Source organism: Phalacrocorax carbo, chromosome 2, assembly GCF_963921805.1.
Source record: "Phalacrocorax carbo chromosome 2, bPhaCar2.1, whole genome shotgun sequence".
Classification (NCBI taxonomy): domain Eukaryota; kingdom Metazoa; phylum Chordata; class Aves; order Suliformes; family Phalacrocoracidae; genus Phalacrocorax; species Phalacrocorax carbo.
In genome coordinates this window covers 74,564,062-74,590,824 of record NC_087514.1, presented here as the reverse complement: position 1 = coordinate 74,590,824, position 26,763 = coordinate 74,564,062, and the positions used below count along the sequence as shown (strand labels likewise).

Sequence of the window (26,763 nt, the reverse complement as noted above, 5' to 3'; positions counted from 1 at the left end):
GGAAAGGCTGTGGATATTGTCTACCTGGATATTAGCAAAGCCTTTGAGACTGTCTCCCACAGTATCCTCCTAGAGAAGCTGGTGGCTCATGGCTTGGATGGGTGTACTTTTCAATGGTTAAAAAATTGGCTGGATGGCCAAGCCCAGAGAGTTGTGGTGAACAGAGGTACATCCAGTTGGCGGCCAGTCATGAGCAGTGTTCAGTTTTGGGGCCAGTCTTGTTTAGTATCTTTATCAATGATCTGGATGAGGGGGTTGAGTGCACCCTCAGCAAGTTTGCAGATGACACCAAGCTGGGTGGGAGGGTCAATCTGCTTGAGGGTAGGAAAGCTCTGCAGAGGGATCTGGACAGGCTGGATCAATGGGCTGAGGCCAATTCTATGAGGTTTAACAAGGCCAAGTGCCAGGTACTTCACTTGGGTCACAACAACCCCATGCAACGCTACAGGCTTGGGGAAGAGTGGCTGGAGAGCTGCCCAGCAGAGAAGGACCTGGGGGTGCTGGTTGACAGCAGGCTGAACGTGAGCCAGCAGTGTGCCCATGTGGCCAAGAAGGCCAACAACACCCTGGCTTGTATCAGGAATAGTGTGGCCAGCAGGACTAAGGAAGCGATCTTGCCCCTGTACTCAGTAGTGGTGAGGCCACACCTCAAATACTGTGTTCAGTTTTGGGCCCCTCACTACAAGAAAGACATTGACGTGCCGGAGCGTGTCCAAAGAAGGTCAATGAAGTTGGTGAAGGGTCTGGAGAGCAGGTTTTATGAGGAGAGGTTGAGGGAACTGGGATTGTTTAATCTGGAGAAGAGGAGGCTGAGGGAAGACCTTATTGCTCTTTACAACTACCTGAAAGGAGGTTGTAGTGAGGTGGGTGTTGGTCTCTTCTCCAAGGTCACTAGTGATAGGATGAGAGGAAATGGCTTCAAGCTGCATCAGGGGTGGTTGAGATTGGATATTAGGAAAAATGTCTTTCCTGAAAGAGTGGTCATGCATTGGAAAAGGCTGCCCAGGGAGGTGGTGGTGTCACCATCCCTGGAGGTATTCAAAAGACGTATTGACGCTGCACTTCAGGGCATGGTTTAGGAGACATGGTAGTGTTGGGCTGATGGTTGGACATGATGATCCTAGAGGTGTTTTCCAACCTTAATGATTCTATGATTATTAAAATGTTAGTTCCAAATCCAGAGACCTGACACATGGTCCTCAATATTATCTGCAAAATGCATTTCTAGACTTATAAAGCTATTTGAGAGAAAAACTTACCTTCTGTACTCTTCTATGAAGGTTCTTCAGACAGCTGCCTTTTCTATTAAGAAATCTTTGTCCATAATTGATTCTCCCTTCAAGCGGTGCCCACATTGCCCCAGCCCTTCATCCCATCAGCAAGGAAAAGATGGGCAAAAGGGACTTTTTCAGTGCTACAGTCCAATAATTCAGCACGAAAATTGTTGTCATCCTGTTGATGATATTTCATGTGAGGTAGCCAGAATGTGAAAGCAGAAGTGCAAGAAAAGAAGCACAACAGTGACTAGGAAGAAAAGCAAATATTTATATTACCACAACAGAAATTTATTTTCCTTCTTTTCCACCAAAGAATAGAAAAAAAAATTCTAATTAAAAATCCCAATCCTTCAAGTAATGTCAGTGGAAAAAGTTGTTAAGAAAAATGCAGACCTTATTTGGTTTCATTCACTGCTCCATTTTGAGAGATTGTATTAAACTCTGACCTCAAGGTGGCTCAGGCTCAGCCATGCTGTATCCCCAGTGGCTTGTCCTGGGCACTTCACACCCACACATGAACTCTGACTCATTGTCAGCATCCAGCTGACCCACCTGCTCCAAAGCTCTGAACTCTTGCCTGCCCCAAAGCCCACCCCCACAACAGAGACACCAGTGGCTTCACACAGGTTTCATTGCTTTTCTCTGGGAGCCAGCCATCAAAAAGAATATTTGACACTAAGGCATACATGGCATTTACTAGTTACCCAAGTCTTTCAGGCACCGTGTAAAGTCTTCTCAGAATGAACACATTTCTCTGGTCTTAGTATTAAGGTAGTTTTTACTCATTTGACTGTTTAGATAACTAGGTTTCTATCATGTCTTAGATTCCCAAGTACTGACAAATGTACCCTGTAGAAGCCTTCCTTCCCTTCCAGATGCAGGTATTAGTACAGCTCATCGGTAAGAAAGGAAGGAAAATGAGAGACCAGCCTCACAACTGAGAATTATTCAGCTATACAACTCTGTCTAGGTAAAAGGCCTCAAACACACTGAAGCAAGAAAACTAGAAAAAGTGGCCACATAGGCAATTAGCATGAAAACTGGTAGGAAGTTATTCCATTCTCTATTAGACGGGATCTGTAAGGACTAGCTATTGAAAATAATCCCCCTCTCTGAGCCTCTGTGCTTGAATGCAGGAGCTGCTGGTTAATAGTCCCTGGTCCCTCTCTGACCTTAAAATCTATTACTCTAAAGCAGGCACTTCTCTCTCTGGTATCTGAAAATATGATCTAATACCAAATGTTGAATTAAAAGGCACAACACTCAGAAGAAAAAAGAAATTAATTTCATTACTATATACCCCACAAGATACACAAGTATTTACATTTGAATAATAATGTTAACACTAGGAAAACTATAGCATAATCAGTTGTGCTTCATTACACAATCTTACTGTAGCTGCAGCAGTATTTCATTTTGATACAATTACAGAGACACTTAGCACTTTGAAGCAAAAAACAATTTTTCAGTTTATGCGCAAAGCCATTTTTACTTCCCTGTTGGCTATGCTGTTGGAAATATTATTAAATCTCAAATCAGTCATGTACAATAAGAAATCTCAACATGACAGTTACAAAACCCATTTTAAACATCTTTCAACACAAAAGTATTCAATCATTTTATTTTATTTTTTTAGTAAAGACTCAAGGGTAACAAGTGGGTAATGTTGCAGAGACCAAGCTTCCCTAGAAACACTCTTCAAACTAACATACATTCAAGTTCAGTCATGCTTGTGTAAGTGAATTTACAGTCAGTATCATAACTACTTTCATACTAACTTGGTCTTGGAAAAAAGCGATACGACGAGGACTCAAAGATGTTCTGACTTCCCTACAGTTCACACAAAAGGTTGTTTGGGGTTTGTTTTGTTGGGGTTTTTGTTTGGGTTTGGGTTTTTTTTTTTGGTGGGTGTTTGGGTTGGTTTTGTTGTTTTTTTTTTTGTAGTCTAGGTGCAGCTAAAAAAAAACCACCAAATAAAACCCCAACACAAATATAATTTTTTCCCTATCACCCTCAACACAGAGATTCCCTTTCTGACTCCTTCTCTATTGAACACACACAAGATTAGTTCATTAAGCTAAAGTTAGCCTCTGTGACTACTTTGCGATTTGTTATATTTGTTTAGATCTTGTGTTTCCCAGGTCTCTATAGGTAAAATAATCTAAATGTTTTCGGTAAGAACTTTTAAAAATAAACTTAAAATGAGCAAATACAAGAAAAACACAGATGTAGTTTTTTACAAGGTACAAATTCCTGATGACTTCTAGTGTTAACTAAGAGAAAATTCCTTTTTTGCTAAGTCTTCCCTGACAAGAATATTTTTCTTCCCCTCCCCTAGTATTTACCAATGTTGTCATAATCAGCAGTTTTACACTGCTGAAAATTACTATATAGGGTGCAAAGAAACATCTGCCCAAGTGTAGTTGCAATGGACTTTTGGGAAGCACCAGATTTAAAGAAATAAGATTGACAAAAGTATCGTTCAGAGTGCAGTGGAAAATATGGTTTCCCAAATTCAACTTGAACTTGAGAAGCCATTCTGCATGTATCAAATGATTGTGTACAGGTAGAATACAGCACCCACTTATACAGCAGAAAGAGGCCCTTCTGTCTTTAATCTCACTTTAGCAGGAGCTGCTGTGATGCAGTTGCCACTGAGAAAACTCAGTTCAAAAGCAGGGCTGAGGCAGGGGGCTGGAAGAAAGGCACTTCGTGAACATCTCTCCTGCCAGGACCAATCATCCATCCTTTATTTTATAGAACATGTCATACAGTGATGAGAATAGTATGTCCTGTGTCAAATCAATGAAGCAAGCACTTTGTCCTGCGCTTCAGCAACCATCATGAAAGATTAAGCTGCACAGCACGTAACCACACTTCAGTCCAATTATATTCCCAGGGAGCAGACTCTTGATTGTGTCTCAACTCCAGGCTATGCTGGCAGGGGGCACCTCCAAGCAAGCCGAGGCCAGCTGGGATGCTGTAGCCCCAGACAGAGGTGAAACCAAGGCTTGTGGGCTATCCCACCTTCACAAAGAATGCTACACATCTTCAAGTTTATTCTCCAAGAACTTGTCCCATTAGTTAGGGCTTCAAAACTGAGTTAAAACTGACATTATTTCAAGTATTCCTAAATTTTTTTTTACTACATTTACCTACAAAGTATTCACTAGTGAGTGGCTGAAAGTACAATGCAGGTATTAACATGCAGTTATGTAATCTTCAGCCACTTACTATGGCAGCTGAATGTCTTTTTTTTCTTTAGGAAAAAATAAAATTATTCACTAGCCAATTGCGCATTATCCTTTCCAATGAGCATGTCACACGCAAATTCAGAGATTGCTAGCACATGAAACTGCTTTTTGTTTTTTTTGAAGGGGACAGGAGACATAGTTTGATAGTCTGGACATGGAATCACTCTTGAAAAAACAAAAAGGGCCTTTAGACACTTCTATTTACCTTCTGTGTTTCCTTATATATTAGTTTCTAAAGCTCAAAGACAACTGTCTTGAAAATGGAATATTACTAGTTGTGCTTCAACAGTGAAATCTAGTAAGTCATTTTCCTCCTGTTGCTGCATTAAGCACTAGACCTAAAGGGCACAAACTTTTAAAAGCTTAATTTAAGTGCAAAAATAGTCTTGGACAGAAAAATGACAATTCAGATAAGCAACTGGAGAGAACACTGCAAAAGCAAACACTATCTTTTAGTCTATTTGCATGCCACTGTTTATAAGATGTGGTCTGGTTGTCTATATACCCATCATCATATCCTCTTTTAATGAGCTGCCCATTACTGGCAGCTAATGACTGCTACCAAAGCAGTAAAGTATCATTGTACAAACCCTGTTCCTGAATTTTGACTACCAGACACTTGCTGATAATGTTAACGTATGGTAGTTTGTAGTTCTCCTCCCATAATCTACCCACCCAGGGTGAATTTGGTCTTCATTAATATGAGCCGTCTGCCTCCTTGATTTCCCCATCTGCTCTGCTACTGTCAACTTTGGATCGCTTTCCTAGCACTGTAGGGAAAGATTATATGCCAATGCTTTATAAAACCGATTTAAAGTATATTAAGAGTAAGAAATCAAAAGTGTGTACAATGGTGTGTTAAAAACTAATTGTCAACTCTGAAAATAATTCATTCTGAGGTGAACATGATACTGCCTCTCTTTATTAAAACTTACAAAGAAATTGACCAGATCTCCATTTTTTTTAACATGTTAGTTAACACATTCAGCTACCTTCTCTCTTTGGTTGAATTATTCCCTCATTCTTCTTGCTATTCCTTTTGGAGCCCCTAAGATTCACTTCCTAGTCACATCGTAATCATAGGCGAAGACTCTTTGAACTCTCACTAACATATCTAGTAAAAAGAGACCCTTCAGATAGGCCTCCAGGTTGTCTCTGTTTCTGACACAGGAAGTAGGAACCGCCCATCTGGAGCAGATCACCCATCCTGACTCTCCAGCACAAAAGTGATTTGCCATTTCTGGCATCCTGGGAGCGAGGCAGTTGCCATGTACCTCACTGAGTTACCTGATGAAAGTTGGACATGCTATTGCTGCTGCTCCTGCTGCTGCTTTATTGACCTGCCAGAGAGAAACACTGACAAAATATAGCTGAGAGTAATTGTTTCATGACTTCAAAAACACCAAAACCCATTACTCCAGTAAAATCTGTTGCATCAATTATTGTAGCATGCCAGTGGTAATTCTTCTGAGGTGCCATCTCAGCAGCCATAGGTGCAATGGAAGCAGCCTACTCTTTTTTTCACTGAATGTGCATGAGATGTTGTGCAGAATGGGAGAACCATTTAAAAAAAATAATTAGAGCTGAATCTTTTGCAGATTTGCCACTTTAATTAGAGGTGATACTCAAAAAGATTTTCACTTTAGTGTACAAATTGTCATTAAAAAAGGAGGGCAACAATAAAATGTAGTGTTCATTTACAGAAACTTCTAGTAATTGACATGAATTTAAAAACATCACTAGCAGTCAGTAAGATAAAAACATGTAATCTATTATACTTGATCTATAAGTTTGAATTTGTTCCTATCCTGTTATGTGTCAGTTTTGTTCAGCATTCATTATATCTCAGAAAAAACAGCAGCAACATCAACAATAAAAAACCCATCTTCACAACTTCCTGAGAGAGAAGGTTGGTTTTGGTGGGAGTCTGAATTAAAATGGAAGCAGTAACAAGGTTATGCATCATTTCTAAGGGAGGAAGAAATTTAAGAGTGAAAAGTAAAGCAGACATTTTCTCAGGATTTTCATATCCACACCAGTTTAACAATCGTCAGCTACAGAAATATAAGTCAATGTATTTCTGTCAGGAATATACTGGAAATGATCCACTGTCTCTGATATGCAATAATTGTATTAAACCGGACACAAATCAGGTTAGAGTATGACTTGAATTAATTATTATTTTCACCAAAAAAGAATGTTGGATACTGTCTGCGTACAAATCCATGTGCACCATTGTCAGTCCTTCCAGGAATAAGGCGCTGTTTGCTGGAGATCTTCCCATAAGTGGGAATCACCAAACCAGCTGCTTCCCAGACAGATAAAATGCTGTCTATGCATGCAACCTTTGCTCTATGCCATCAGCATCTATATGCTATATACACATCAGTACTATTTCCACTTCAAAACCTATGCAATTATAGTTCTCTTGACTGGGGCACATAAAGCAAAAATATTGTTGCTCAGAACCACAAACTCCATATGGTTGTTATTAAAGGGCTTATGCCTGGTTCGTAAGTGATGACAAAAAATAAGGCCACAGCACGCCTTGAATAATTTGCTCTTCTGAAAGTTTCCCAAGGCATGTAACAGCCTCTCTTCTACATAAAATTAAGAACTCCTGCATCTGGAATCTCTTCCTTAAAACATTAGATCTCTGCTGTGGCACTTCCCAACCCACTGCTTTCTCCCTCATCGCCACCCCACCTCTACAGTTACTACCCCATAAAAGCCAGTCAACCCATAACACATGAGCATACAGCCACTATAGTGGCAGGAACCTGCCATCACATAGCCCTGTCAACAATTCCTCCAGGTACTCACACAAGTGCAGCCCTGATCATCTTCTGATCAGTCTCTGGAGATACTCTCTTGTTAAGGACTGTCAGTAAACTCAGGTTGCACAACTGCAGGTATCCCCAAGACACATAGGGGTCACAAAGTCACAACAAACTCAAGCTGTCAACTGAGCACCTACACCGTCTCCAAACTCGTTCTAAGGTTGCAGGGGTGACTTAAAGCTAGCTAAGCACGTTGCTGAAAGTTGCATTATTTTCTGACACTGTTCTGCAAGGGGTCACCTGCAAAAGAGGCTCTAAATTCTAACTTTCAAGAGCAACCAAAACCATGTACTTACCTACAAGCTCTGAGTAAAACACGTACAGAAGAGGTCTGAAGATTTGCCCTTTGCTGCAGCCCTTGTAATGAGCAACAGGGAGCCTTTGGCCTACCACTTCCAGGTCCTTTCTGTCACTTCTTCACCTTGCTGAATGAGCAGTTCCTCCTTTAATTTCTCTTAACCCCTTTATCAAAAGGGGTCCTTTTTTATTTAGTGCTGTTGCATGGCAGCAACCTTAATCTTCCTGGGAAAAGCAGCTATTCTATTCTTGCATTAGCTACTGAATACTTGTTTTTACACCTTCTGGCATTGCTTTCTGGCTGCAATTGCTGGCTTTAGCAATATGGTCTGAGGCCAGAAGTAGGGTTGGAAAAGAGCAAAAATCTAATGTCTCCAATTGTGATGCTAATTAGAAACCAGAAAGAATTGTCTTTCTTTGTAGGCCACGCAATATTTTAGACATGAACGCAGCAAGCTGATGGATGCAAGCAGATCCCCCTGTGACTTCCCAGAACTATAGGAAGGGAAGGAAAATGACTGTGCAGAACAGTTTGACTAATTAAGGGCCTTAATTAGAAAGTAGAACTATGCTTCCGGCATCCATATAATTTTGCCTGGTTTCCATTAGGAAATGTGTCTTCTAGTTTTCCTTCATGTTGTCTTCAAACAAAGCTTTCTGCTTTTGAATGTGACTATTAAATTAAATTACTGTGTATTCAAGACTTAAAGCTTAATTCACACATTATTTAAGTATGTGCTAATTCTAATCACATGGCTTGTCTATTTAATAATGCATTAATGGAATATTTCACCTGATCACAGTTAAATTCTCTTTAAGTGCTTACCTTAAACCCTTAAGTGCTTACCTTAAACCTTTAAGTCAGGTGTAAGATGAGAATCAAGTCTCTTCCCCTTGTATTTATATTTAATCTTCTTTCTTTACTTCAGAAAAAAATATAGTAGCACTAGTTTGTTGGCTGTCTAGAAATTCCCATTTCCCTTCCTTTTTAGATCCTATTGATTTCTGTTTCCCACTGCTTATCACTTACATGGTTATCTGCATTCCCTTTTTTTTTGATTCAGTACATAACAAAGAGTTATAAAGACAGATTTTTAAATAATTTTCTGGGTAAGTAGGGTATTTTTAAACTCTTGTGACATAAAACATACCACCTTAATGTCAAGATAAGCCATTTACTAAGGGAAATTGGTATGTGCTAAGATATTGCTGTGCATTTGCAAATGTCTGAAAAGCTGAAGAAAATAAAAGAAGCACTCTGAGACAACCTCCTGATATAGTGGATCTGATGTGTAGTGGTTTTGCTATTCCAAATCTGGGAATGTCCAGAGTCAGTTCATTAATTTAAATAACTGTAAAAATATTCTGTTTGCTTCCTTATTGAATTAGGATAGTGACATCTGTCATCCAAAAAAGTTTGCTGGTGGTACATCAGGAAGCTATCTGAAAGTTAAGCTACTAAAAATTTTATACTGTAGCCTTTTTGAGTGCCTTTCAAATTCTCAAACAAGCACAAAATCAAAGTAACAACCTATCCAAATGGGAGCAAAATACGTTTTTAAGCATTACTCATACTTTCAGAGAGAACATTGCTCAAGGCCGTTTCTGAATCTATGTGTGTGTGTACACACAGACACACACTCTCTCTCTCTCACTTACTCAATCGCCTACCATGGGTCATGCAAGCACTCCAGCTGTAAAAAGTCAAAACAGCTTAAAGTAATCCAGGTAAGAAAATTTCTGTGAATAACCAGTGACTTTAATGATGTTTTATTTTAAGTGTAAATATTGCCAATACATCTGTGGGATAAGAAAAAAACCTGCATGAATACTTTCTCCTACTCTAGAAAACCATTAAAAGTTAAATCCTTCACTGGAATCAGAGCGATGATAAGGCTTATGTAACTGGTGTTGACTAAAAGGATTGTCACCTAAAGCTACAACTTTAAAAGAACTGGATGAAATTAAAACAGAGTTAGATATGGGTGCCTATAATCTAAAGTGTCCTTTGAAAAATCTAGATTATTTCTTTTTCAAATTGTGTTCAGGCCTAAATCCTGCTATGCTGTCTCTTATGGTGCTGAGAATAAAAGACGGAAAGTAGATAAAAGTATGGGACTTTCAGAAAAGACTCAAGAGTTACAGCATCTGAAGTGTCCTAGTTTTAACTAATGCTGTTCATGGAAAAGGAAGGGAAAAAAAAAAGAAAAGAAAAGAACTATCCATGGCAACCACTGTTAATTAAATAGAGTGACTATCATAAAACTTTAAAAGCTTTTCTATTTACAAAAGAATTTGGTAATTTACTGTACACTGGTTGTCAATACCACAACTCAGAAATCTTTTTTTCATCTCTACATGAAAATTGGCCTCTCAAGACAAACTTTTCTCAAAACTGGTAAGTGAAGGAAAAAAAGAGCATAATGAAAGTCAGCCTATAATATATACATATATACTTTATGTCTTGCATCAGAGTAGTCATTATCTTTCCTCCTATTGGAACATTTGTGTTCTGAAATATGCCCACTAAGTTTACAAATATTTTCCCCCTAAGGTATTACTGATGCACCAGTGCTGGTAGTTAATGATAGGCTTTGTGTTGAAAATAAGACAAATAAAAAACCTCTAATGTAGTAACAAACTGGGAAGTGGAGCCTGAGAAATGAAAACTTAATACTACTTTTATTGCTGTGGGAATGGAAGAATGTATTTTGAGACTACAGTGTTTGCTTGCAAGATTTCTCTATCTCCTTCTAGCATGTTTACAAGAAAAAGCAACTTGTTGCATTTTGTAACCATGTCACCACTACGGCTTAGTCTTTAGACAGCGTGTGACTTTGGCCACCCACAAGTGACAGTCCTTGCACTCTTCCAAGAGTGCAAATTACCCTGGAGCTGCTAGGAAGAGCAACCACTGTGTATTTTTGCACCTTCCTAAGCCAGCAGAGCTCCCCAGCTGCGAAGCAGCAACCTTTACTCTGAAGTCTTCATTCTGCACTACAGATTTACCCTGCACACTGAAAAAGGGGAAAGCCTGAGCCTGAAAAGTAACATCTAATGATACCATTAAGCAATACATCATAATTTATGCAGAGGTGCATAGGAAGCAAAACCTTGGCATTCTCTTTCAAGTGCATGTTAATGAAAAATAATAATTTAACTACAGCTTGAAACTTCCACCAATTAAAAGTTATGATGTCAGCTAAGCCAGAGGGTCTTTTGTTCTTCCACTATGGCAAATGCATGGTAATGTGACTTAGCTCAACTATGTCACAGGCCACATTAAGTGCCGTTACCCTCTATTTCCCTTGAGCTAAAAATGTAGCTACTGTGGCTCAGCTGATGCATAGTAACTGACTGCAAGCAGCAGCTTGAACGTGAACTTGACCTGTCACAACTTTCTTTTAATGCCATTCTTCACAGTTATTGCTGTGGGATTATTTTAATTTTCTGCAGGGAGAAGAAGAGTTATGCCATTTTCTAGTTTTCATTTTCACAGGAATACAAACGCACAGCTATTATGTACAGCTGCAGTGACATGTGTGTCATGCTATTTTAACTAGCAGCAGAAGGACTGTTATTTTAGAGAGCAGAATATGTTCACACTGTGCACTGGATTCAGAGGAAAGGCAGCACAGGCCTCTTGGGTCTGCAGGCTTAGAGGGAGTATGGCCAGACACAAGAGTAGGCAGCACTGGTGAAGTGCCGCATGCAGGGCTGTGGTGAGGGAGGCTCTTCTTTCTCCTACCTCCTTTCTCCAACCTCTTCCCATTGTGATTCTTCACTATTAAGAAGAGATGGGTCAGCTTGCAGACCTCAGGTACCAATTCTGCATGCCCTGTGAATGCAGCAAAATTTGTCAGCTGTGAAAGCTGAGCTAGAAATGTTGTGGCTGTCTGACATGGAGCTTGACCATTCAGCACATCTGTGCCTGCTGTTTGCATAATTACTTTTTTTCAGTAATACACGTGACAGAGGGGATAGCTACATTGCTTGGATGGAAAGGAATTTCATGTGACAAAGTTAAAACACCCCAAAGGCTGTGTCCATCACTGGAAAAGCTAGAGTAACTCAGAAATCAAAACAAGAATCTGTTATAATGGAAAATGTCGCACAACTTCAATGCATGGTCACCATCCATTACTTCTACCATTTATGCAACAATTTTCAGTCCGTCTCAGGTATTTCAGCTTCAAAAGTGCACATATCACATTACAAACCAGATATTACATGTCGTTTCCTCCAATGACACAATGATTTTTTTGTCTTCAGTGTTGTTCTTCAGGCATTGTTGTCTTTCCTTACCATATTCAATTTTCATTTAAAAAAAAATGTAATGTTGGATGGCTGATATGGCTAGAAGTTATTCTTTTCTGAAAATGAAAGGTAATTTCATTTTAAAACTCATTGTGGCATTTACCCCAAAGCTATTGAAATGTGTGGAAGGAGGAGGGGGTAAAATTATCTTTGTAGCTTCATAGTTTCATTACTATAAGTTTAAAGAAAAATAAATAAACTTTAACAGCTTTTTACTATGGAAACAGGACATTTAGTCTCAGTGGGTATCCTGAGTGCTGCATTTTAAATTTGATTTTTTTAATTTTTTTTTTTTTTTCCAAAAGCGCCTGTGGGGGAAAATGATTAGGATGAAAGGATACATCTGGAACTTCAGAATATTTTAACAGCAGTTGCCAAACTTTTGAAGCCTCCATGAAACACAGCCTGTTGGGGATTACTCTAGCATTGCTGGCTAATATGAAAAGAATTATAGATAAACAGCTAAGATAACTGTAACCCTGAAGAAAATGTGATAATATTGTTAATATAATATACAGAGCAAGGAGGAAAAAAAAGCCCAAGTCTTATGAAAGACATGGGGAACAGTTTACACTTTTCTGAAATCTAGAATTCAAGAAAGGGCTTTAGATAAAGCTTCTTTGTGCTCGAAAGAAAAACACTAGGTGTATCCTAAGGCTTTTGAGGTAAGAGAAGGGTAGAAGATGCTATAGGGAAGAAGATGCAATGGGAAAACTTTTGTGCAATGTAACTGCAAGCCCATGATGTAGGAGCTGGTTAATGAAGTCAGCCCTCTAGCAAGGAAAGGGCCATCCAGAGCATAATTTACAGTCTTCCCTTTCTCCTGGTAAACTTTAGTCTGCTTGGCAGAAACCACAAGGCTAGAGCTTTATCTGTCACAGTTTTCAAGTGAAAGTGGAGTTTATTCTGCAATCCAGAGTATCTGGCAGCCAGGGCTTTGAGAAAAAAAATCTCAAAAGCTGCAAACATGCACCCAAAAAAGATAAACATAGGAAGCATCAGAAGCACATTAAAGGTGCATTAAAACTGAGCAGCTCCTACTGTTCTTCTACCATAGCAAATAATCCAGTTGAAAATACATTGTTTGAACTCTGCCTATAAGAAGTCTCACCATACCTGCTGAAACATGTATAAGTATTTGTTTGTTTCCTCACTTTTGCTTTTCTCTACTTAAAAATATTAAGAAACCAAAATAATCAGGGAATCATAGAATGATAGAACAGCCCAGGTTGGAAGGGACCTCCAAAGATCATCTGGTCCAACCTTTCATGGGAAAGGGAGTTTACATGAGGTTATCTGGCACCATGTCCAATTGCATCTTGAAAACCTCCGGTGATACGGACTCCACCACATCCTTGGGGAGGTTGTTCCAGTGAATGATTGTTCTCGCTGTAAAAAAATTTTTTTGTCAAGATGAAACTTCTCCCAGGACAACTGGTACCCTTTGACACTTGTCTTCTCCAGTTGGCTCCCTGTGGAGCGAGAGCCTCCATCCTTTTTGTAGCAGCCCTATAAGTACAGCAATACTGTGATGAGGCCCTCCCCAAGCCTTCTGTTCTCCAGGGAGAAAAGATTGTAATGGACGGTATGCACATGTTACTTTAACACGTGGTATGCACATACTACATTAAGGCACAGTATTTAATAAAACTAAAAAGAAAAAAAGATTTTCATGGGCAGTTGTCTCCACCTAGAGACTAAATAGTAAATACTGATGAAATTCCAGTCTAACTACTGGTTGCCAGGGCCCTCCTCCCCACTTTGCAGCACTGACCCATCCTGTCCTTTGCACCAGCTCTGCCATTTATTTTTGTCACCCTGAAAAACAGTGTAGCACCGTGGGGAGGGAGGCCCACAGAGTCAAAGTAAAGCAGCAACCATTGCGACCAGCAGCCAGGTGGGTTTGTGCTGTTGTTGAATTCGAATCTAATGTTAGATACTGAAGTGCTTTTGCTGCCTCCAACCCCAAAATAATTATTGGTAAAAGGACAGAATCCCTAAGATCTATAATTTATGCCATTGTGAAATCATTCTAAGTTTGCATATTTGTTTCCTTACATTCTTACTCCTTTGTCCTCTATGTTCAAGTATGGAGGCTAATTTGGTAACACAAGCCATGCTGAAGAATCAGTGCAAAAGTCTAACAGGCAACTGCTGTATCCTCAAATATGTTGATGATAACAAATTTTAATTGCTTCAGAGTGTCAACTGTGTATCAGCAGTTTCCCTAGGCCATTATTTATGCATTCAGTGTTTCAAATTATGATTTTACAGATAAGGAGAAAGAGCACTCATATTATGATTTCTGAAATGACAAATGGAAGTATCCTTTTGAGAACAAATATTCTGGGAGTGCTGAATAGTATTATAGTGTCTTGAATTCAACAGGGACAGCACTAGTACTTTGTATCTGACACTTCATTGAAAAAATAGACTGTGCCTGAGTAGAACAAGAAAGAAGGCGGATGTGCTTAAAAGTGTAAGTAATGATTCATACACTTCTTTCAATTTCTTTTCATCGACTACAATATTAGTACCTAGTCAAGATACATATTTTTTTTCCCATTGTGATTATTTGTCTGAAACACAAGAAGTTTTAAAGTGACATAAAGAATCCAGTTGACCCTTTCTATTCAATATTTAGAAGACCCACTTTAAAATAACAGCCTATAGCATACAATAGAGGTACCTGAGCTAGGTCAGCTACCAAAGAAAAGGTTACACGCATCAATACAGAGCTCAGGGTAAGCTACACTGCCTTGTTTCTGGGCTTAAATTCAATGATTGTCACATGCCTCAGCAAAGGAGTCCTGTCTTTAAGCAGTTTGCCTAGTCACAAAGGACTGAGGCAGCTACTACGGGAACTGAACTGATGCTTTACTCGCAGTGCTTAGTTGGTCTAACAGTGATTTCACTGTCCCTTGCTCAGCAACTTAAGAATGGACCTATGGACCTGAGCTTTCCATGTCTGGTGCAAATGTCATTGGCTTCAACAGTGCTCGCAGTCAATGGCCACTCTATGAAACTGGCATACTAAAATAATAATAGCTTCACTCAAAGTCAATGTCATCTTAATTGTTTATATGAGCTGTTCATTATTTTTCATGATTCCTTTTGTACCAGTGTTGCTCCATCTTAAGTATTTTCTTCATAACTAATGAAGGGTTGCTGGATTATGTCACAATTTTTTTAACAAAAACTTTTTTCTGGGAACAATAGCTAGAGCAGGTATGTGCATTTTTTGTTCCATATCAAGGACAAGGTATTTTTTTCTCCTCTTGGTCACCCCTTCCTTTACTTCCTAGTTTCAGAGAAGAAAACATACAACATTTTAATAATGAAATAAAGTTCTCAAGGGAGGAAAAATAAAGCAGAACACAGTTCACAGACTGAAGAATAAGTATTGATTGACACAGTGAGAAAGATTGTTACTCCAGATATGGAACCCTAATTGAGAAAGGATTGAATAAGACCGTATTTCCACTGCAACTTCTTCAAGGCACAACACTTGCCACTGGGTAAGAAAACGGTTTTTTTCTGTTTTTCCACAGAAAGCATTACTATCCTTGTCCACCCTTCCTATCCATCTAAGGGCCAAATAGAGGTCATTTCTACAGGGCACTTTGTTCTAACAACTCTGTAGCCAATTGTGTTAAAAGATTGACATTTGGGCTTCACTGGGAAACTTGCTGGTTCAGTTCAGAAGAACAGTAACTGATAAACTTTCACAATAATATTTTTGCTTCTGACTCCAACTAAAATCAGAACATTGAGGATAAAGAATAATGAAAAATGTTTTTCTCTTAGTTATCTAAAGTGGTTTAGTTCAAGCCTGTTTTGAATATTAAAGTTCAGCTCAGTTCATGTTTTAGCAGCACTGGTTCTTCTAGCTGTAATCCCTTGGATTCCTATGTGTCCAGGATGCACAGACAAATCCTAGAAAGTTCACTAAGAGACAAACTGGCCAAAGGGAAGTTGTTCAGCATCCTTTCCTCATAAAAAGGATTTTGTTTTTCTTCTCCTTGCATCTTACAATTTTTTTAATACAATATTCACAAGCTGTCCTCCTGTGCTCTTGTCATCCAGTATTCATACACTGCATAATATCTTCCCACTGTGTGCATTCTACAATGAAAATTGCATTTCAATAAATCAATACCGTATTTTAGGCAAGCTTCAACTCCCTGGATGAGACAGAACGTCCCACTTATTGTAAGAGCTGATTGACTGCTAACAATGGATTAGGAATTATGAGTGAAATCAGTTTTAAAATTACATGAATTAGCAAAACTAATATACTCCCAATGCACAAGTCTCTCATAGCTCTAGTTTATAAAGCCCTTAATACAAACACAAAATATATTTGATACATCAGGCATTTAGGAACACAAATATATTGGAAAACATCAGGTAAGTTATTAGATCTATTTTTCTCCTAAAAAACACAGCAGGATTATTTCTGCATTCCTATGATACAAACATGGCTTGTTTCTCCTCTTACTTTTTATCCAGAGAAAACATCAGAAATGTAGGTGATTAGGCCCAGAGGCAAAATTAGTCTTAACAATAAAGCATTTTAAAAAACAGTAATTAGCAAATTAAAAAAAGGAACTTTACATAAAAGTTTCTTTAATGGATTAGAAATATTCTTGTGTAGTTTTATATGTAGATGGCATAAATGCTACAGGAAACTGATAAATCAGTTGCCTGCATATTTTACTAATGCACCCCTGTTTATGCAAGTATTGGTTTAGTATGTGTGACAGTTCAACAGAGTCACAGCTGCAATGATGTTTTATATGAACAAAACCAAAATTATCCAATATTTAAATCTTGTGCAAATCAATTTTAAATTTGGTCAGATGAGAGAAAATTTCTCTTTGCTCGTGTTGTTAAAAAACACCTGTAGTAAATTTAACCCAGACAGCTTAAAAGTAGCAAACAAGACACTAAGTCATTTCATAGTGGGTTTTATTGTAATATGTAGTATTTCAATTTCTGTAAAATTTTCTATGTAGAACTGTAGCATATATTTCTGTAGGGAAAAGATAATCATTTTTGTGATAGTCTATATACATTTGTCCATTTGTCTACTGCTGATCCAGGAAGAAATCCATATTTTTGTGAATGTCAGTAGTGAAGGTCTTCCCTTTGTTCCTCCAACAGTTGCTGACCCATTCTCACATGGGTGAGAACGTACACAACTTTTCTTCCATCTCCTTTGGAAAAAACACATGCCTTCAGCTTTATGTGGGACTGCTGAAAGAGGAACAAACACTGAAATAGGGAATGGTCACCCCCACAGAAAACCAGTCTGATTTTCTTCCTCTCTTCTTTTGCCATACACAGCTTACTTGTGATTTACTATGGCATACCAACTGAAAATAGATTTCTTGCTTAGGGGTGTCAGGCTAGAAAATGATTTCTAGGACACAAGGTACACATGGTGGAGAAGTGCATACAAGATTAGACTGGTGAGCTTTGCTCAGTCTGGACACTTCTATCTCAATGTGATGGGAAAGATTTGCTGGGAAGATGACATATCCTTTGTGGAAAACCCCAGGTGCAGAAGCAGCCTGATGAGCCATAGCAATGCAAGTGTTTAGCCCTGTGGTGAACCAGGCCTTTGTGCCACAGTTTCAGAATATAGGTATTGGTACCCCAGTTTGAAAATATTGCTCCGTATATACTGGAGTAGAAAAGAGCAATGGTTATTGCATGCAATTATGGGAAGTAACTGTGAAAAGCCTTAGCGCTTATTTCCACAAATATGAAAAGCCGTGCTATAGTTACAGAGTTAGTGATATTTCTGTTGCAGATGGAGTAGAGCCAGCGTATCAAACACTACCAGTAAGTCTTTGCTGATCAAATTGCTGTACATATGTTGTTCCAAAACCTTGATAAACAAAAGCAAAAGCAAGTTTGCACAAAACTGCAGGCGCTGCCTGTCCAGTGAATTTTTACAATGTTCTCTGCTGTTCTCCAGCTCCTGAATTTTGTGGTGAGAGTCCCCGGGCTGCTCATCACTTCTAATTACAAAACAGTGCCTTGATGAAAATATATACCAGTCTCAAAAGAATCTGTACATAGAAGAATGTACCATATCTCTAAAAATCTGTTGGATATTGTAGTTTCTTGTAAGGTTAATCACCCACTCCCTTTTCTTTTTTCCTTTTTATCTTAGGAGCTAGCCAGTACCTTTAGCAATATAGTAATATATCAACAGTTATATTACAGTATTATCTTGCAAAATCAAGGAACAATTAATAACTGCTTATAAACAGGTACATTACATTTGGATGGAATGATTCAAGGAAAGTAAGCTTTTATTTTCTTTGTGTTGTATAACAAGTAATATACCATACCTGAACTTCCATTTTTGTTTTTTTTTTTACCTGTCTAGGTATGATCAGTCCTCTTATGTAACATTGGAAACTACTAAGTGAAGGATTTTAAAAGTCTCATTAAAAATATTTGCACAGCAAATTGTGTTTGCCTGATCCCAGGCATAATCAGAAAGAGAAAGGAAGCCTACCTGGTGTACTCATTGTCTGTGCAGCATAGCAAATTACCAACAGGACCCTGATGCTAGAAAGCAATTGTGTCTTTTTTGACTATGGTTATAATACTACCTTTCACTTCTGTTACTCATCAGTAAGTCTGTCCCAGAAAGTATTTTGGGTTATAATCCGTCCCTTACCTGTGTCTACTTGATGCTTCTATCAGAATGGATAGTAGTTTACAAAATTATCTGCCTAAATTTCCCTCTAGATCCCTCTTTTCCTGTTCCTTCTGCCTGTGAAGTATATTTCACTCTGTGCTCCAAATTTATTTTCTTCTTCACAGAGGTGCTTTCTCCTATGGCATTTTAATGTTTCAAGACATCTTACCCCTAGCTTGCTGCCTCTGTTCACAAATACCTTTTTTTTTTTCTCCTCTTGAAGAGCATTCAGATGGCATTCAGAGGCTCTGCTACACTCTTTTCTGCCTCACCCACGTATCTTTACATGTTACAAAAAAGCAGAAAAATGCAGGTTTCTTTTCTTTTCACAGCTTTTAGTGTCACTCTTTAAATGGTCAACATGGAAGCCTGAGCCCACACAATCTGCAAAGAGCCAAAGACCTCCTCTTCACAACTGAAACCTTACCATTTCCTGACAACATACCTATGATGCTTGACGCCTGTAGTCATACAGCAAGACGTAAAATATGCTTCATGTCTTCTATCGTTAAAAATAGCAGAGATTACCAAGGAGCTACCATTGCTTTTTTTAAAGCGTCACTCTTGGAACAGACATCTTTTGCTGACAGAACAGTCATGCATAAGAATGACTTTTTTGTTGTTGTTTTAAATACTCCCTTTAACCACTGTATGTTATCTTGCAGAGGACTTTTCCCTGAATTCAGATAAATATAAAAAAATAAAAGTGTTGCAGTTCAGCTGCTCGTTCAGACAGACGGATTCCTCCCACTACCTGGCTGAATATGCTGGTTGGAAAGCAATAGTCACTAGATATGTTATACCAAGTGATCAGAGTTTCATACCAACTCTTTTTGCTATGATACACTTTTTTTTACCAAGGACCACACTGATTGTGTTTGGGAGGTGCTGAAGGCTATATCAAGTGGGACAGATTGAGGGAATCCAAAGTTATAACCATGAAAATCTCTGATCAGCTGCTTTCTAAATTCAACAGGTGCTTTATTTTTTGAGTTTAAAATTCAGGTGACTATCTAGTGTCTTTGCACATGCCCATTCTTGATGGGGCAAAACACAGTTTATTTTTGAAACTCAGTTTTATTCCAGAAATACAGCCTTCATTATATGCCTCCTTAAGGACACCTACTGCTAGGGCACACTCGACCCTTGGGGGATGCTAAAGCTTTTCACATACTACAGCTGCAGCCACCACTTCCATGTAAAGCAAGGCTGGAGGTGATGGAGCTTCATTAATGGAGGTTAGTGGTTCAAACAGTCAGCTGGAGCAGGGAGATCCCCAGAGCCACAGGTATACCTTTGTCATCACCTGACACCCTAAGACCACACAAGGCAGCTCCTGCCTGGGGACATGCTGGCCAGTTTAGACCTTCACCATCAGGTAAGTTCAGCTTAGGCCAGAGCTAGGGTTTCAGCCCTAACTCAACTCACAGGTTTTCAGTATTCTGATTTGGAATCCCTCAGAGGCCTCAGGAGCCTGAACTCCACAAGGCAGGATTAGTCACCTCTTTTTGGTAGTCTGAATAAGGGTGTAGAGCCAACAGGGCAACTCCACGAGGGAAGCTTGGCCAGGAGCTCAGGTGGTCTGGGCTTGGGCCATGTCCTCGCCCACAGAATGCCACTCCCCGCAGCCTGAGCTAGTGTGCAGATTTGGGGTGGGTGATGGTTCCTTCAGGAAGCAGGGCTGTCCCCCAGGCAATGACAACATAGCTCAGAGCAGGAGAGTCTGCCCTGTCCTGAGCTGAAGTGAGTACCATGGGACCCAAGATGGTCATATTAGTGCTTTCAGGACCAAGAAGAGACAAATTTTGCCAGTTAGAAGCTGTTTGGCATACACGTGAGGATAGCATCACATGCAGGTGTGAAAGGGAGCAGGAGGAGGAGGTAGAAGGGGCAGCTTGCTCCCTTTCTCCATCTTTCCCTCCATTTCTGAGCTCTGACATTACGCCAACAGCTTCTGTGCCACCAGCAGGGAGCTCAGCTGGCTAAGATTGGTCCAGGACCCATGGCTCAGGCTCAGACCAGGCACAGCTCAGGAGACTCCCCAGGCCAGGTTTCACTAACATTTGGACAACTTGTATGCAGACTTTGACATTGTGCTCTGAGGACAGAGAGCCAAGAATTAGGCTCTGCAACGCTTTGGTCCTGTGCACCTGAGTCCTTTTTGGAGCTTGTCTACAGCTGTTTCCAGAAATGTAAATGGTGGGCAGAATAGTCAAGACATTCAGTCATCAGTGACATATAGAAGTGATTACAGTGTCTTTCCTTTTCCCAAATGAAAATAAGAAACTTTCATTTTTGCTTATTTTCATATACCTTGACTTTCACTTTTTAAAACTATTAATTGTGCATTTTCTGTGCACTAATCACTGTTATTCATGTAGATGAACTCAGGATAGATAATCAAGCTAATGCAAACTGAATCCATATTTAAGAATTAGAAATATTGTTTCCATACACATTACTGTACAAAATTCACATTTTCACAAATAAAAGGCAATTTTATCAAGGTCATTAAATAAGTAAAATTGTTTTTCTCTTTTCCTCAAAAAAATTAAACATCTACAAACAGTTAATTGACTACCTCTGAATATAATTTTAGCTTTTATCTCTAACTGAAATTCAGTCTAACAAACTCTATCTAGCAAGAAAATTAGTCACTTATAAATATATAGGACTGTTATTCTCTTTTAGGAAACAGTGCATTTTGGTTGTGTGCCATGGACTCTCACTTCATTACTGGGAGCCATTTTCTGGAATTTATTCTGCCACCAGTGCAGAAAGAAACCCCATCAGCAAAGAAAAGCACCCTTCATCCTTATACAAAACACAACATGAAAGTCTTCCTCTCCTCCAATATTCTTTGTTAGACCATATCTGAAGTCAGAGTTATTTTTAAAGTTACACAGGACCCTCATTCTGAGGTCTACTCTCACAAAATTATTAAACAGAATTTATCACTGCTGTATGTATCTAATCTAAACAGCTTGGGTTTTAAATTGTAAATATAAAATACTTAAAGCAATACTCTTAGCAAAGAGTTTCTCGGTAATGTATAGGTTGAAATATATTCACATAAAATATCTGTGGAATAATTCCAAGGAATCAATATATTCTGCGAAGAAGTAATCATTTGCCTACAGTTAATGAACAGTAGAAAGCTCTGTATTTATTAATAGATTTGTTTGCTGCAAATAATTCTCCTAGATCTAATCAAAAGATACTTAGCTGTTTTCAGAGTATTTCAGGTGACACTATACAAAGACAGGCCACTCTGTTTCCAGACCCTTTTAAGAAAAATGATAGATGGTTTTCAATTCAAAATAATAACGGATTACACTAATTTCAGTGTTATAACAACTCAAGTGATAGGAATTATGACAGGAAGCTCCTTCTTTCTTATGCAGCATGGAGGAAGTAATAACCTCTGTTTCTTTAGAGAAAAAGCAGCAAATCCAGCAATCATGATTCAGCAGCAAGCTTCTTGGTACAGTGTCCTTTAGCTCTTATAAATCACTCAGTGTATCTTTTAAATCCATGGGCTTCTAAGGGAAACAATAAAGTGCCATCATTCCTTTTTCCTGGCCTGCTTTATTTCCTCTGAGGACTGTTTAGGGTCCTATGATCTTGATTCTCTTACATGGTGGGATTCAAGTTTACCAATAACCATCTGTATCTGTCATTCAGTTTTATGGTCCAAATCTAGCCTCTCAAATGCTAGTCCCAATGTTCACTGACTTATTTTCTTTCATTTGTAGTTCTTGCTGGGACTTTCATATTCAAAGATCAGGCAGAAAGTAATGCCTTTGATGTTTTCAAAGGTTGGAAAGATATTTCTCCCCCCAGCATTCTGAGCTTCATTTGAACACACGGAAAGAAATCTGAATTTTATAGGAGAGTTATCTACACAGTGATCCACTTGAACCAAATACGTCCTAACATTTTTAACAAATATAACTTTTCCTGGTTTCCTACATGCTTGTTTGTTGTGAAATTTTTAACCCTTTCGTATTGTGAACCGAGTTTAGAAATAAAAACCCTACAACCATCATAAAGGTAACCCACCAGTGAATGCACTCTGATCTCTGTTCCCAAAGCACAGAGCATGTGTATCTATTACCTCCCCAGCAAGGTAGCTCAGGGAAAGGTCGGAATTCTGTGGGCTTCTTGCCAGGTTGCAGTGCCTGAAAGATCATTTACAAGAACAGGACACATCATTATAGTCTCTGTTTGCATGAGCGTCCTAGGGCTGTGTAGGCTCCTCTTCAATGTATCTGTCATGTACCTAATATTCCTTTGATCTTACTGGGATTCAGCACTGCCACACATTTTCTGTGCATTAAAATACACTTCCTGTATGTTATGATGGCATAGATTACTAAAAGTGATGTCCTTATACATTCTACTATGCCTCCCTTTCCAAGACCAGCAACAACAGCTTTTGCAGACATTTCACCCAGTTTAACATGGGTACGTACAGCTATAGCCCCTGCACAGAATTCACAGATTTCTAAGACAGATTACCCTTTCTGCACTACAAAATGTACTAGTCTCAGCAAAATAATAACTTTAGCCTAAATTCCTATTTAACTTTTCCACTTCTGCAGCTTCCCATTTGCCCTCCTAACCATGGGGTCACTGTGTGATCAAAGTTAACCTAACCTTGGTTCATCTGGTTGAAAGGACAACCTTTGCTCCAAAATACTATCAGCTTCCACAGTGGGCCAAAGTCCCATACTCACCAATACCAGATCTGTTCAGTAAAAGAGCTGAACAAACATGATCTGAAGCAGAAGTGAGCACAATGGTCTCATTTTTATCAAATAAGCCAATTAACACAATGCAGAGGTGTACCTTGACACAGCATTAAGACATGTGGAGGGTTGACCCTGGCCAGCAGGCAACCACCAGCTGCAGAAGAGATCCTAGATGATTTTAAATCAGATTTGCTCTCTTTGCTCAAACCACAGTCTTGGGGTCTTGCTTATGTCTCCAGGAAATTATTATCATTGCCCTAACCTATGATACCCCAAAGTATGTACAATTTACCTCACCTTACTTTACCTTACCTTACCTGGTGATCATTAAAGCTGTGTGACTGATGTTGTCCCTGGTCTGTCAGGGTAAAACTGGAAAAACTGATAGCACTGTGTGGATTCTCCATAGTAAAAGATCTCCCTTGACATACTAACAAACTGCGGGTCATAAGCTGTAGATAAGGCAGGCCCTTGAAGATGCAAAAATAGCTTGAAATTTAATTAATAAAGCAATGATAAAGCATGTTGTCTAGGATGGCTGTTATGGACCTATATGTCCTTTGAGTGCTATTTTCCTATCTAAATTCGAAATGGATAAGTTTCTTTGGAGGCATATTAGCATGGATTTATGTTGATCTCTTCTGAACTTTCACATTATTTCATGAGCTTTGGAGTCTCAGAGCAGACCTGGGGTCAGAAGTCCTCAGTGAAAGTTTGTATCATGAGACTTGAGCAAAGCCTATGCTAAAGTTACATGCTCAAGCAAACTCTCTGCCTTTCATATGCCTTCAGTCTAATTCATGGACTCTTCTATCAATTTATCATAAAAACTGAACATATGCATAGAAATTCCTAACAGTGATGCTACTTCTATTTTTGGGTGAAAGGAAAAGGTGCATTCACATGTTATAATAGTAAGTTTGACGAAAGGTGTCACTACTAGTAGGAAACTCAGCAAGGATTAATATGCAAATTTATAATACCAAAATTGCTTATGTTAGGCAGCATGTAGATAGGTTTGAAAAATTAACTGTAGTATAAGAAATACTACTCAAGGTTTAAAGAAGCTGAAGTCTGTGAACATGTTTTGTGACAGGTCAGTAGAATTAATTACAACTGACTTAATATCTAGCTATAAAGTATTTCCCAGCTTTCTACTAGGACTCTAGTTCCTGCTACTGTAGTGCAGAAATGTCAATATGTGGGCTTCTGGCTAAGGACCCAGGTCAGTATCCTGGTTTTGATCTATACTGGTGGTATTTTGGGGCTACACCTCAGGAGCAAAACTTGGGCAATTAGTTGCCACAAAGTAGTGTTGAGCACCTTCTGGTACTTGACTGTCCAGCCTAGGATAGCTTCTGTTCCTGGCTTCTTGTTAAATCTCATTCACCCCACTAACTATTGCTATTCAAACTACCCATGACCTTTGGTCCTGATACCGCAATGCCAATCCCAGCCCTTATCAGACTGAACCTCTGTGCCAGTCTCCTCTTACTTCCATTCTAACACCGTAGCACTAAGTCTTCCCTGTGTTTTCCATGGCAAAGTCAAACGGGTTTTCTTTCAAGCTGTCCAAGCCTAGCATCTCTTAGAAAACCAGCTGAATTTCTTTCTTTTTCCTTCAGTTTCTTTGCATATGACCTGAGCAGATCACAACAAATCTAAGTAGCAATTTACTTGGGAAATTCTGCCTAGCTCTTTCTGCCTTGGACTAGTTCATACCCAATTGCTTCATGGATATAATGCCTGTTCAGAACAGTTATGTGTCGGAGCCATATAAGACAGGATGATGCTCAGTGCAGATGGATTATTTTTTTATTTGACCAAAATTTAACAGGCATACAAAATTTATTGAAGATTCAATGTTTGGACAGGAGCAACAAAATTCAGAATGCTAATGCATTGCCAAATTTTCAGTGCCTCTTTCAAGGAAAAGGACAATAGAGTATTTAGTGAAAGCTTGTATAAGTTCTTCTTACCACAGTCAAAGTAATATTATTTTTCCCTCATTCCATTCTCAAAACTATATGAATAATTAGATGATATTTGTCCAACAATCATCATGTGCCAGACACCCAGCACAGAATATTTCAACCCAAATATCTCAAGTTTGGCGGTCGTAAGCAACCAAGAACTCAGTCTTACAAGCAGAAGTGTCAACCAATGTAAAGACTGGAAAACAGCATCAATTCAGTTTGTAAGAATTACTATAGCAATGCTTTTCACACTCCCCATTCACAGTTAGTTGTGTGATACTGAGATTCAAGTAATTTTAAAATAATGTATCTTTAAAGAGCTGCATTCTACTGTTTAAGTCTTGAAAGCAACAGTTTATTTAGCTGGGAAAAGCTATTGGATTCATTTACAGTTCAACAACATTTAAATCAAATTATGTCAAATGTTTGGATTCAATCACTTGGATTCAATAACATGATTTAAAATAAAAACCAAAGAGCATGCTTGGAGTGAAATGAATAATCCAAAATCAATCTAAAAGCAATTTGATTAAGCTAAAACTATTTAAGTGTTAGTGATTGGTATTTACATAGGAACATTAGATATAGGAATTACTTTTACCACATTTATATTTAAATTCTATTAGTGGATTTTTTAATCAACTAGCTGTTACTGAAAAGACTAAATTAGAAAATGAATACATACGATTAACTTTATCACCTGCAGACTGTTTGTTGCTCTGGATGCCATATTATAGGTTCAAATGTTCTAAGAAATATTAACCTCTGGAAAACACAACGATAATTTAATACTTCAGCATATATCAAATGCAACACTGAAAATATAATATTGTTTATGTTTTAGTTCCCATTCCACACATATACAAATATGCAAATATAGAAACTATATATATGTGCACAAATATATAAATTTTATATACAAATATAGAAAAGTTAGTTACATTAGATTGTGGCTGAAACACTAAGCTCTAGATTCTTGTTATATAAGTATGCAAGTCTGATTAGAACTCAGGTCATCTGGGGGGAAAAGACTCACTGGCAGCAAAAAATTTAAACATGGAAGCTGAACTAAATGAAGTATTTTAAATCCACTGAGTTGCCAGTAGTGGTTCTTTAAATGTAGTATATGTAGCACTGATCCAAAATAAGATAATTTTTCACAGGTGGCCAAAATACACTGCAGTATAACATCATTAATGATGTAAGCTCAGAATAAATGCTACTGTAAGCTAGGGTGAAGTTTCAAGCTAGAAACTGATATAAGGTACAAGAGGGCAAAACTGCCAGCCTTGTTTCAAGGTTGGAAGACTCTTGCCTTATGAAGGCA

General features: G+C 38.6%; 1 long non-coding RNA gene across 1 annotated transcript; it reads left to right on the top strand.

Moving 5' to 3' along the window:
* Window positions 1-9,303: 9,303 nt before the first annotated feature.
* On the top strand, window positions 9,304-19,425 carry LOC135311967 (uncharacterized). The gene is made up of 4 exons (XR_010371551.1): window positions 9,304-9,396; window positions 14,374-14,464; window positions 15,291-15,503; window positions 19,039-19,425. It is a non-coding gene; the product is annotated as an uncharacterized LOC135311967 (long non-coding RNA).
* Window positions 19,426-26,763: the final 7,338 nt, after the last annotated feature.